Below are 12,551 nucleotides of genomic sequence, written 5' to 3' on the forward strand. Positions count from 1 at the left end.
GTATGGTGCTCCATGATAATACTAATGTACACAGCTATGATTTAATAAAAAGAAAAAAAAGAAAATCTCTGATGAAACAACCACAGCTCTGAATTAGTCACCTGTAAGATAGAGTCTGGTATTGTCACTTCTGACAGTGTTTCTCTCAGATGAATTGAAAGAATATATAGTCAGGGATGTTATCTGAGCTTTATCACTCAAGCCTAATGGACAAGCTGAAATAGTTTATTCTGCTAAGAGGTTCTGAAGCACATTTAACAAGGTTTTCATTGTTTACTGTGCGTTTCTATGTTTAAGAGCAAGAGAGTGTTTCTCAAGCTTGTCCAGTTCATTTGTCTACATGAGACTTTACAATACAATGAGGAGCTACATGGGATGGTTCTCTGTTGAACCCTATAACTCATTCACTTAAAAGTGGTATATTCTCGATTTAAATTCACTGTCCTTGTTGAAAAGGGTTTCGAACAATTAATGCAATGAAAATTTTCCTGTCTCTCTTGTTTTGTACCCATATAGTCCCTACCCCATTCCCAATAGATTTCCACTATTAGTTTCCTATATATATGTATCCTTCCAGAGATTTCTGTATAAGCACCACAGAATGTGCTAAGAATGTTATCATTTAGCAAACTGAGTTCTTGACATAAACGTGGAGATGAAAAGATCTGCCATTCCATGCGGATCCCTGGTACACCTGCTGAGAGACTTGACAACAGCCACTAGAAACGTACTCTGAATGTTTACCTAGTAGTTTTGCTCTTCTGTCCATGGCAGTGTCTCAAGGTGGGGTTAGCCTGGATTTGTTACTGAACTGTTCTTGAAGTCCCGTTCATTTCCTGCTACCCATTACGGTTGTGTTTGAAGTAGAGAGCTGAAGTGTGAAGCTGGTGAAGGTGAACTCAGAATGTTTTGCTACTTGGCATCCCAAGGCAAAATTGAAAGCACATCTCTGCCTTTGGATCCCATATTCTTTTGCCTGCATGATTGCATCCTCCTGTGTGTGTAAAACTTGCATTATATTTGCACTTAAGGGAAATGCAAGGGAATTCACCAAGGGAATACCAGAAGTTATTGATGATCTGGTTATTCCACCAAGGGAATAACCAGAAGTTACTAATTAAGGAGTTGATCTTCATTGAAAGATCCTTAAAGTTATACCGATTTTTTTAAAAATGAGGTATACCTTTATTCTAGTATTCATTTAAAACTATATCTTTTTATGACAATGGCTACTATAGTGTAAAAATTAGTGTCAATCAGGTATGCTTTGGATCTTTTATTAGATAATACGTGCCACTGATTTTAATAACCAAAGGAATTTCTTGGTTAGGTAAACATGGACTTGTTTAATGTGGATGTCCCTGCCAGTAAAATATTTTCTTCCATATAATGAGTCAAAGACCCTTTTTCTTCCATCTTACGGCCCCATCATTTTATAAGCCTTAACTAGAATGAGGCTGGGCACAGTGGCTCTGCCTGTAATCCTAGCACTCTGGGAGGCTGAGATGGGTGTATTGCCTGAGCTCAGGAGTTCAAGACCAGCCTGAGAGCAAGACTCATCTCTAAAAATAACTGAGCATTGTGGCGGGTGCCTATATCCCAGCTACTTGGGAGGCTGAGGCAAGACAATGGCTTGAGCCCAAGCGTTTGAGATTGCTGGGAGCTATGACACCATCACACTCCACTGAGGGTGGCAAAGTGAAAATCTGTCTTTAAAACACACACACGAAAAACCAACTAGCAGACTGGTAAAAAGACAGTAGAGGAGACATCTGCTTCTTTAAAGTATGGCCATGAGGAAATAAATTTCTAGATCTGCTGCATTTCAGCAGCAAGATAGAATAATCATATGATCATACCTGGTTGCAAAAGGCTAAGGTATGCAGTCCTTTAACTCCTAACATTATCTCTGCCCTAAGGAAAGAAAACTATTGGTAGAGAGCTAGTTACCTCTGGCACAAAACCTATTTGAGGTGGTTTATCATTTTTGGTGTTATTGCATCGTGTGGCCTGGCAAATATATTTGCAGGGTTTGTGAAATTTTAACTCAGTGAAGTAGAAAAATAACAACCCCTACACTTCGTGGGGTGACATTTGTGTGCCTTTTTGTGGTAGAACTTCTGTGTATAAATTTGTATTATCAATGCTGAATATTTCTAGAATGAGAATCAGGTTAGTTTTGGCCTTTAGTCTCACACCACTCTCCAGGTATGAGACCTTGGGAAAATCATTTACTATCTCTGTGTTTTCTCATTCATAAGTTGAGGAGGTTAGATAAGATGTTATGATCTCCAGAGCCTCTTTAAATGTTAAAATTTTGTGATATTTGAGTTCTATAAATTCTAAAAGTTTGTGGTGAAATTTTGTTTCACTTATTTGTGGCTTTAATTTAATTACCATGCAAAATATGTTTTTATCATTTTGAGTCAATAGTCCTTACTGAAAGAGTCAAATTTGATATTTGTATTTATTCATGCCTAGTTAAATTTAACAGCAACATGAAATAAATGATTACCTGTTTCGTTTATAATTTCATAATAAGGCCTCTGAAGGTCGTTTGAAATACTGCACTAATTAATGTTTTATTTCCAGCCTTCCTTAATTATTCTAGCCAGATGGTCCTTTATTTATGTTATTGCTAGAGGTTTCCAGCTAAGGTTGTTTGATTGTTGAAGAAAAATATGTGATGGCACCATGAGATAACTGTAATTGAATTGTTAGGTATGTTAGAGCATTTGAGCCTTCTGTCCCTGTTCTACCCACATCTGGGAAATAAGTTTGTTAACAAAGCACTTTGACATCTCATCTGATGCTTGAGTGAGATTCTGAATTGTGTAGATGAAATTCAAATGAGAAAGTGATTCTGCATCTTACTATAAAACAAGGCACTTTGCAAATAAATCTCTGTGCAAAATTCATTTTGTGAATAAAAAAAACCTTTAAAATAAGTACACTTTTAAGGACATGATCTGTTTTCCCAATTCCCTAATAACTTCAGGAATAAACTATTGAATTAAGGTCAAATTTAAAATTTGTGCAGATTAACCACCATTTAGGATGCAGTTAAATGGAGTTTTTATGGCATGGAACTTCAAAAGTCTAAATGAATTATCAGCTGAATAGGTAGTCCAATAAAAGAAACAGACTTAAAGTGGAAGATAAAAGTGATAAAGTGACAGTAAATTAGAGAATAGAACTAAAAGCTCTATTGTGATGAAGAACAACAATAGACCTGAATTATCTATGTTTCTTTAGAAAGTATCTCCTCTTCCTTCACTTGTGAGTTTTAGAATTACTAAATAAATTAGTAGTGTTTAATCTGGCTGCTTCTGTCATCCAAGTTAGCCAGAAAGCCTTATTAACATGGCCATCGGCAACTTAACACTGGACAATTTTCTTCCAACTGAATGTGATTTCATTATTATAGTACTTAAGCTGTGCACTTGCAGAATAAATCAGTTCGATGACCTTCGTTCCAATATGTTCAAGACTTTAAAACCTCCATTGGACGTGATTTTCCAAATGTCTTAGTGATTTCTTCTCTTGTCTTATCTTTGTTTATTATGATTTATATATAAATAAAATGTTATTGGTCAGAAGACTTTTCTTAAGTTACTGGTTGGGTATAATGCATTTGTTAGATATTTATTCTTAAAATTCTTAATAATTACAAAGGTATAAAATCTGGATGATAGGGCGGTGCCTGTGGTTCAGTAAGTAGGGCACTGGAACCATACACCAAGGGTGGTGGGGTCAGACCTGGCCTCAGCCACACTGCAACAAAAAAATAGCCAGGGGTTGTTGTGGGCGCCTGTAGTCCCAGCTACTCGGGAGGCTGAGGCCAGAGAATTGCCTAAGCCTGAGAGCTGGAGGTTGCTGTGAGCTGTGATGCTATGGCACTCTACTGAGGGCAACAGAGTGAAACTCTGTCTCTAAAAAAAAAAAAATCTGGATGATAATTTGATACTCGATGGAATGGGGAAAGCAAGGCAAATAAGTCACTCCCAATGGAATGTATAAACAGGAAAATACATAATTCATTTGTGTAGAAAAACTGATCATATGTATTAAAAAAGATTTTCAAAGAAACTAGAGAGGAAAGGGATTGGATTTGTTGTTTATCTCCTTTTATTATGTCTTCCAGCATCTTGCTTTCTTTTGTTAATAAAAAGCAAACGGCATACTTAGGTCAGCCATGTTAAAAGCACCGAACACTACTTAATTAGAGAAAGAACTTTAACTGGAGTGTTATATGCTTTTTCCACACTGACTTATTTCTGTTTCTACCTTTCAGTTAGTTGATTATTCCCGCAGGAATAATTTCAATCTGCAGTAGGCTTTTTGAAACAGTCCCTGAAGTAAATCTCCTAATTTATAACCCTGAACGTATTTTAATCTGACCCTTGTGGAATTTGTGCTATCTAAGAAAATTTGTGTGCGCTTTAATAATGCATACTTAGTTTTGAGAGTCAATTTGAATGTTCTCTTGGCTTGCAGTCGAAGAACACTTAACCGCAAGCCCTTACTTCAGCTGTTGGCTGCCACCTAGGTTCTAAGAGGAAGCTCAATGTCACCAGAGTCACCATGAGTTAAAGGATAATGTATGTTTGAGAAGATGAGCAAGGCATTCATAAAATTAATACAGATTTTGAGAAATTGGAGTGGGGAATCATTACATTAGCATCTTGCTAGCAGTTATTGAAAGCATTTTTATTTGGATTCATAAGAAGATGAAGCAGTATCTGTGGCCAGTTTGCTTTAATTTATTCTGAAGTTGACTTTTCTAGTTTTTTTTTTTTCTTTGTCATTCCCCAATGGTTAATGATTAATTCATCACCCTTCTATATAGCAACAGTATATAAATACTATACCATATGTAGAATTTGTAGTTGGCCAACTAAATGATAGTAACAGGAAAGAAATACCAGAATACATATTTAGTTAACTATTACTGTGATCACGGAGACAGCTATGGTTTTCTTTTTTAAAGGATTTATAAAATAGGTTATAGGACTTTTTGTTTTATACATTAAGGAATCATCATATTCACAAATTTAGTATGGATTTTATTTTTTTTTATTTATTTATTTTTTTTATTTTTTTGTAGAGACAGAGTCTCACTTTATGGCCCTCAGTAGAGTGCCGTGGCCTCACACAGCTCACAGCAACCTCTTAACTCTTGGGCTTACGCGATTCTCTTGCCTCAGCCTCCCGAGTAGCTGGGACTACAGGCGCCCGCCACAACGCCCGGCTATTTTTTTGTTGTTGCAGTTTGGCCGGGGCTGGGTTTGAACCCGCCACCCTCGGCATATGGGGCTGGCGCCCTACTCACTGAGCCACAGGTGCCGCCCTTAGTATGGATTTTAATAAATTTATGCTGCAAAGTAGAATCCTAAATAATTGTTTGTAAATATTTCCTCTATGTAGTTTGATTTTTACATAATTTTGCATATTTTCATCACTGTAAAGATAATTGTTTGCATTTCTCTATCTAAATATACCTGCCAGAAATTATTGTCTGTTTTTACCCATATATTATTACTAAGGAGAGTGAAAGCTTTTCCTAAACTTATATATCTTTCTCATTATATGTGAGATGGCAAAATCATTCACCATTCTCAATTACTTCAGTAATTCACCAAATACTATGTGAACTGAAAGCGAGATGCCTAGAAAATTTCTCCACTGACCAACAATTAGAGGATGTGGGTCCTGATGCACATTTTGACCCCACTTTATCAATAATATACCTGTTTTCCATTGAATTATTAGTGATAGAAACCTAAGCAGTGCAGGTGAACATGCCTGGGAAAGGTGGCTTGAGAATAGAGTACACATTTAGGAGAATCAGAAAAATGAAAATATGATGTAACCTTTCTTATTAATTGATAATAAGCTTCCATGGTTTGTTTCATGGAAGAACCTTTAATAAGCAATATATATTAAAGGCCTCATATGTTCTGAAAGCATCAGAATGAGAGCATATGATCCTGCATAGATTTTATTTTTAAGAGACCATTCTATATTATTAAAGCCTAAAAACCGTTAGATAAGAAATATGTGCAGTTTATTTAAATTTTACTCTGATAATTTAAATTTAGAATTTTTCTGTGTTTATCTTATTTTATAAATCATTATTTGCCTTGTATTATAAATGGATTAATAGAAGTTGATAGTTCATGAAGATTTTCCTTCAATTTAGTAAAAAGGAAAGTCAATTACCAATTTAAATGTATTATAGTAGTTATGTAGTTTCTAGTTTTTAGTCACTTTTAAAATAATAGTTTTTACTTGTCACTTCATAAAATAATTGTAACACTAAAACTGTAAACTAAATCAATCTGTAATCTAATAAATGCAAGCAATTGAAAAAACACATTTGGCTTTTAAATAGAAATGCTTTAGATTTGTGACATTAAATTTAATAGCTTCGCATGCTTTTATTTTTAAGATTTGATGTCTGACATTTTGAAAGTGTTATACTGGCTATTTGCAAGTTTGGTTTGATATGTGTATATATCAATGCCCATGTGAGTAGTCATCGGAAATTATCATGCACATTTTGTTAGCCACGAGCGCCTCCTCCTGGCTTTCAATATGAAATCCATATTCGTTGTCATCGAATACAAGGCACTAAGTTATGTGATCACAGTGATTTCCCCAGCCTATCTCTCACTGTGTCTCCCCAAACCGAATTTTCCCGTGACTCTACACTGCTGTGCCCTAAACCCACCATGATTTCTCCATCTAGTTACATCTTTGCTGCTATGGAATGCTTTGCTGCTATGGAATGGTAACTACTCTGTTACCCAAAGCTCATCTCTATCTTTAAACAACATAAAAATATTCTTTAATGGACCTACAGCACTCAAATAATGATTGTCTTCTGGAGGGTCTTCCCAGTTCTATCAACCCTCATTCTGGACTAAGTGTTTATGGTTTTGTGTTTACCTCTGTGATGGGACTGGTCATGCTATTTGGAATTTTTTGTTTACTCATCTCTCTTCCCAACACCGTAAGCTTCTTGTTTGCAAAGATTATGTCTTATTTATCTTTTTTATCTCCAAAACAATGCAGCATAATACCCTGGCACGTATCAGACACTCCGTAAATATTTGTTTCATTAGTGTTTATCAAACAAAATCACTCATGAGTTTCAGGTCAGAATGCAATCTTCAATGCGCTTATGATCACATCTTTTCATATGTATAATTTCTGAGATTAGACAATGTATCATGAATACTAATATTAAATATGGTTATCTCTGATTTCTCTCCCATGAGGCATATTTGTTTCTACCATATTTATCTCTGAAAATGTTTTATTCTTAGAACAGAATACAATATATCTGAAACATTCATTATTGATATTTTCTCAAAGCTGGAAATGTTTTCCAGTTATTGCACGTAGGAGAGATTGATACTGCTGTTGTACACAGAATGAAAGTTGGTGCTTTTCTATTATGGCTATTTATCATTTGCATCATTCTCCTTTCCTCATTGATTAATTTCAAATATTACCTGGAAAGCTAGTTATTTGCATATTAGTAATTGCCTTTTTCAATTTTTTGAGTGAAAATTGTAATTATTTGAAGAAAGGGACTGTGTTAAATATAGTTCTTACCTTTACATGTAGTTGGTGTTCATGTTTACCTGAATAATGAAAACTACTGGTAGGAAATGGAGTCATTTTCATTACTGGAGCAAAAAAGATGTGGTAGCTTTCTTATGACCACAAATTCTTTGACATGAAAGCCAGGTGAGTTTTATGTCCCCTTCTCTTGAATCTGGGTGGGTATGAAGGCTTTGTCCAGTTACACAGAGTAAAAATGATGCTTTGCCAATTTTCAGTTCTGGACTTCCAGTTCTAGACTTATACTAATAATATCATAATAAGAAAACTTATGCAAATGAAGAGTACTTAATCGCAGCCTAAGTTCCAAGCTCTTTGGCACTTGTTAATCTTCTTGTCTCTTAGAGCACTTGCTCTCAGAATATTTACTCTGGATAAGCCAGCTGCAATGTAGGGAAATCTGTCTTCCTGAGACAGAGGAACACTGACATACCAGATCAGTGAATGAAGCATGTGAATCTATTTGGAAGTGGATTTTCCTGTCTCAGTTTCCCCAACAACATGAATCAGAGATGTACCACCTATCCATGTGCTTCCCAAATTCCTGATTCACAGTTGTGATTTAAGTATTGGTATAATTTGTTAAGCAATAGGTAACCACAAGGTGATCACTTTAAGAAGTTTTATATATAATTTATGAATAGTAAATAGAGTGACTCATAATTTATATCTTTACCATCCTTGGTAACAGACATATGTTGCCAAAAGTGTCTTTTCATGTTCCTTGTTAATCAGCAAACTCTTCAAGCTATGCTTTTTTCTTCATAGATTGACAAGAAAAAGTTTGAAGGAATTTCAAGGAATAAATTTTTAGTGGATAAGGTGGAATCCAGGATGACCACTTTATTCTTTAATAGCTACCTCTTTCGAATTTTGTCAACTCTGTCTCTGATTTGCATTTTATTAGGCTTACTGTTATAGCTTTTGGGTAAGACCAACACACTTAAGTATCAGGAAGAACAAGCAGTTAAGTTAAACTATTATAAATTTCTAATAACGTGAATCAACTTGAGTTCTTTCCATCTATTAATGATTAAATATTAAAATAATGAGACAATGTGAATTAATGAAAACCGAACAATAATTATGTCAGTAGGGGAAACCAGAACATTTTGAGCTCAATGAATTTTCTATAATAACTAAGTTCTTTGCCTTGTGATTTTATCCATTGTCTACTTCAAAAATTCCTCCCTAACTCCTCCTTAGACCATGCACTAAATGGGAAAATAAGCCTGACCCTATCTACTCCTGCCCCTAAGTACTCTGTGTTTGTACAAGTTTTCATACTATGATGTTATTAGGATAAGTCTAGAACTCCGTAACTAGCAAAACTGGGAGCAGCATCTCTGCTATTTGGTATTATCCAGGTCTATGCTTATCCAGGTCTATGCTTAATTGACCTCCCATCGTAACATTGGCTCATATCACTCCTGTGCCTCCATGAATTTAAATCAATTATTCCCAACTCCATGCCATTAAAACAAATATTTTGTTTTGTCCTCCTCATCGACATGAAATGAAACTTATCACCAAAATAACTTAACATATATATAGCAGGTCCTGAATAGCTTCCTTTCATTCAATATTGTTTTATAATGTTAATGAGAAAAGAAAATCTTCTCTGTGGCTACTCTGTGGGTGGAGTTTGCATGTTCTTCCCATGTTCCCCTGGGTTTCTCCAGCTACTCTTATTTCCTTCTGCATCCCTGTGTAATGGTCCCAGTCTGAGTGAGTGGGGTACATGTGTGAGTGCAGCCTAAGATGGGATGGTGTCCTGTCTGAGGTAGGCACTGGCCTTGTTTCCTTAAGCTGCCAAGATAGCCTCCAGCCACCCACAGACCTGAACTGGAATAAGGAGGTTGGAAAATAAATGAACACAGATGATTGTAAAATAAAAGTCTGTAAACTATACAGTAGTCATAGAAATAAACAACAGTGAGTGAACCCATTCTATTTGTGATTGTTTGTTACTGAACTTCTAGGTGTTCCTTAAGATTTTCATTTTGCAAACATTTACTTCTTGATTTAAACTATCACCACTACAACCACCACCACTCACTGACTCACCAAAAATAGGGTAGATCATTATCTTACTTGTTTTTATTACTGTTTAATTATATGTCTAGTTGATGGTTTTTTCGATGTGGAGTATTAGAAATGTTTTGGGTCATGGGTATTTATTTAGAAGTTTAGTGTTGTTATAGGACCAGAAGTATGTCATAGGAACTTTTTTATTTTTTATTATTTTATTGTTCGGGATTCATTGAGGGTACAAAGAATTAGGTTATACTGATTGCATTTGTTGAAGTACTTCTTATAATTGTGTCCCAGCCCCAAGAGCTATGCCATACACTGTGACCCCCATCTCCCTCTTTCCTCCCCTCTCCCCTTACAACATTCCCCTATCCCGCCTGTGTTAGCTCATCTATTGTGTTCATATTACTATTGAGTACATTGGTTTCTTGCTTCTCCATTCTTGTGACGATTTACTAAAAAGAATGTGTTCCACCTCCATCCGGGTTAATACAAACGATATAAAGTCTCCATCTTTTTTAGTGGCTGAATAGTATTTCATGGTATACATATGTCATAACTTCTTAATCCATTCCTGGGTTGGGTGGCATCTAGGCTGTTTCCACTTTTTGGTGCTTATAAATTGAGCTGCGATAAACAGTCTAGTGCAAATGTCCTTATGATAAAAGGACTTTTTTTTTTTTTCTTCTGGGTAGATGCCTAGTAATGGGATTGCAGGATCAAATGGGAGGTCTAATTTGAGTTCTTTGAGGATCCTCCAGACTTTCTTCCCAAAAGGTTGTATTAGTTTGCAGTCCCACCAGCAGTGTAAAAGTGACCCCTTCTCTCCACATCCACGCCAGCATCTGCAGCTTTGAGACTTAGTGATGTGGGCCATTATTACTGGGGTTAGGTGATATTTCAGGGTAGTTTTGATTTGCATTTCTCTGATGATTAGAGGTGATGAGCATTTTTTCATATGTTTGTTAGCCATTCATTTGTTTTCTTTAGCAAAGTTTCTATTCATGTCTATTGCCCAGTGATATATGGGATTGTTGGATCTTTTTTGTTGATTAATTTGAGTTGTCTGTATATCCTGGTTATCAAATTTTTGTCTGATTCATAATATGAAAATATCTTTTCCCATTCCAAAGGTTGTCTCTTTGCTTTCGTTGTTGTTTCCTTCACTGTAGAGAAGCTTTTCAGTTTAATTAAGTCTCATTTGTTTATTTTTGTTGCTGTTGCAATTGCCATGGAAGTCTTTTTCATAAAACCTTTCCCCAGGCCAATATCTTCAAGTGTTTTCCCCACACTTTCTTTGAGGATTTTTATAGTTTCATGCCTTAGATTTAAAGCTTTTATCCATCTTGAATCAATTTTTGTAGGTGGTGAGAGATACGGGTCAAGTGTCAGTCTTTTACATGTGGTTATCCAGTTCTCCCAGCACCAGTTATTGAACAGGGATTCTTTTCCCCAGTATATGTTCTTGTTTGGTTTATCAAAAATCAGGTTTCTGAGAGGTTAGTTTCATCTTATGGTTTTCTAGTCAGTTCCAAATGTCAATGTCTCTATTTTTGTGCCAATACCGTGCTGTTTTGATCACTATAGTCTTGTAGTATCATGGAAAGTCTGGTAGGGTGATACCCCATCTTTGTTTTTATTACTAAGAATTGCCTTGGCTATACAGGTTTCTTCTGGTTCCATACACAACAAAGAATTATTTTGTCCAAATCTTGAAAGTGTGGTGATGATATTTTAATGGGGATTGACTTGAATCTGTAGATTGTTTAGGGTAGTATAGATATTTTCATAATGTTGACTCTTCTCAGTCATGAGCATGGTATGTTCTTCCATTTGTTAATATCTTCTGTTATTTCTTTTCTGAGGGTTTTGTAATTTTCTTGGTAGAGGTCCTTTACCTATTTTGTTGTGTATATTGCTAGGTATTTCATTTTTTTATGAAGCTACTATGAAGGGAATTGTGTTCTTGATCTCTATTTGGTTGTTATTGGCATATACAAAGGCTACTGATTTGTGGACATTGATTTTATATCCTGAGACAATGCTGTATTTTTTCAATCACTTCCAGGAGTCTTGTGGCTGACTCTCTGGGGTTCTCTAAGTATAAGATCATATTGTTGGCAAAGAGTACCTCTTCTGTCCCTGTTTGGATACCCTTTGTTTCCTTCTCTTGCCTGATTATATTGGCTCTAATCCAATAGCCATTATATTGGCTATAAAGTTTTTAACTGCAAATAACAGAATACCTAATAATAAGTGTCATTCACAGGACATTTTCTTCCTACAAACTGAGTCAGAGTGGCTACGACTTATTTCAGCTGCTCGAGGTTGTTATCAAGGTCCAGGTACCTGCCATCTTCCTGTTATGCCAGTCATAATAAATCAACAATATCTTTCTATATAGTCAAAATAGTTAATTGACAATAACTTCCAGCACTATGTTGAATAGTAGTGGAGATAAAGGAAAACCTTCTCTTGGAGACAACCAGTTATAGTGAAAACAACCAATTAGAGAACAACCAGTTCTAAGTGAAAAAGCTTTCAGTTTTACTCCATTCAGTATAATATTAGCTATGGGTTTGTCATAGATGACATTTTTCAGATTAAGAAATGTGGCACCTATGCCAAAATTCTTAATTTGAAAATTAAGTTCTAATTATAAAAGGATGCTGAATTTTTTCAAATGTTTTTTCCACATCTATTGAGAGTATCATATGGTCTTTGTTTTTGCTTCTGTTGATAGAGTGGACTAAGTTTATGGACTTGCGTATGTTTAATCAGTCTTGCATCCCTGGGATGAAACCTACTTGATCGTGATGAATGATTTTCTTAATTTGTATCTATAATCTGTTAGCCAAGATTTATTGAGAATTTTTGCCTCTATA

The 12,551-nt window shown here is 35.4% G+C and overlaps 1 protein-coding gene across 1 annotated transcript in view; it reads left to right on the forward strand.

The window, feature by feature from the left end:
• The window catches only part of ATRNL1 (attractin like 1), a 723,386-nt gene that overhangs the window by 409,890 nt on the left and 300,945 nt on the right, over positions 1-12,551 (forward strand). The window lies entirely within an intron of this gene.

This window comes from Nycticebus coucang, chromosome 3, assembly GCF_027406575.1.
Source record: "Nycticebus coucang isolate mNycCou1 chromosome 3, mNycCou1.pri, whole genome shotgun sequence".
NCBI classification, from domain to species: domain Eukaryota; kingdom Metazoa; phylum Chordata; class Mammalia; order Primates; family Lorisidae; genus Nycticebus; species Nycticebus coucang.